This window comes from Chionomys nivalis, chromosome 17, assembly GCF_950005125.1.
Source record: "Chionomys nivalis chromosome 17, mChiNiv1.1, whole genome shotgun sequence".
Classification (NCBI taxonomy): domain Eukaryota; kingdom Metazoa; phylum Chordata; class Mammalia; order Rodentia; family Cricetidae; genus Chionomys; species Chionomys nivalis.
Window position 1 is genome coordinate 56,430,718 of NC_080102.1, and position 1,580 is coordinate 56,432,297.

At 46.1% G+C, this 1,580-nt stretch overlaps 1 pseudogene; it reads left to right on the top strand.

The window, feature by feature from the left end:
- The first annotated feature begins 521 nt into the window (after positions 1-521).
- Positions 522-622, top strand: LOC130889259 (U6 spliceosomal RNA; annotated as a pseudogene).
- The last annotated feature ends 958 nt before the right edge of the window (positions 623-1,580 follow it).

The following is a 1,580-nucleotide window of genomic DNA, read 5'->3' on the forward strand; positions in this document are numbered from 1 at the left end:
CATCACCCAGTAGTTTACAGCATCAATTCAGAATGTAAATCACCCTATATAGGAGACAAAGAAACCAAAAACCCAGAAAAAATTGTTCTGGAAAATTAATCTCTGCCTTTGACGAAAATTCCTGTGCTCACTTTGACAGTGAAAGATTCTGGCAGCGCAGTCCTGGCAGATCCCCTGGCAGGTGGGAGACAGACAGATACTCCATGCAGAGAGAGCTTGGGTAAAGTTTATTTAGTGGGTATTGGAAAGGGTATAAAGGCAAGGGTATTGTGGAGGGAAGAGATGAGAGAGAGAGAGAGAGAGAGAGAGGAGAAGAGAAGGGGGCAAAAGGGGAAGTGAAAGGAAAGGGGGAAGGGAGAGGCAATGGTTGTCTCTTCAGAAGAAGGACGGACAGAGAGAGTGCTGAGATGGAGGGAAGGCACAAAATCAGCTTGCTGTGGTGATTGGAAGGGGGAGTAATTGGGGGGGGTGGAGTTTGTCTCTTAGAGGTACGGGTACCCAGGTGACGGAAGGCAAGAAGAATGATAACAGACAGCACATATACTAAAATCAGAACAATACAGAGATTAGCACGGCCCCTACACAGGATGACACACAAACTCATGAAGCGTTGCATAAAAAAAAAAAGTAGAAAATTCCCACAGAGCTGTGGGTCCTAACACAGTTTCATGCTGCAAGGACCACCAACCATAAAATTGTTTTGCTGCTACTGCATTACTGCAATTTTGCTACTGTTGTGAATTATAATGGAAATATCTGACATGCAGGATATCTGATATGTAACCCCGTGAAAAGGTCGTTCTACCCCAAGGGGTTGCAACCTACAAGTTGAGAACTGCCATAAAAAGATGGTGCTGGGTCACAATAAACTGCTTCCTGCAACAAAGCTCCCATTTCTCTGATAAGAAGGCCACAATGCTGGCTGGGCGGTGGTAGTAACACCTTTAGTGCCAACACTGGGGAGGCAGAGGCAGGTGGATCTCTTGGGAGTCTGAGGCCAGCCTGTCTACAGAGTGAGTTCTAGGACAGTCAGAGCTACACAGAGAAACCCTGCCTCGAAAAACAAAACAACAAACAAACAAACAAAAAGACAAGGGCCTATAACAAGCTGAGTTTTGAGTGCACCTGGACCTTTCTTGGTCCAGTTTTTTGTTGTTGTTGTTGTTGTTTTGTTTTTTGTTTTTCGAGACAGGGTTTCCTTGTGGCTTTGGAGCCTGTCCTGGAACTAGCTCTTGTAGACCAGGGTGGCCTCGAACTCACAGAGATCCGTCTGCCTCTGCCTTCCAAGTGCTAGGATTAAAGGTGTGCGCCACCACCGCCCGGCAGTCCAGTGTTTTTTAAAAAATATTTATTTATTTATTATGTATACAATATTCTGTCTGTGTGTATGCCTTCAGGCCAGAAAAGGGCACCGAATCTCATTACAGCTGGTTGTGAGCCACCATGTGGTTGCTGGGAATTGAACTCAGGACCTTTGGAAGGGCAGGCAATGCTCTTAACCTCTGAGCCATCTTGCCAGCCCCCTGGTCCAGTTTTTTAAGCCAAGGACCTAGGGTGGCAAATACTCACAGCAGGCAAAG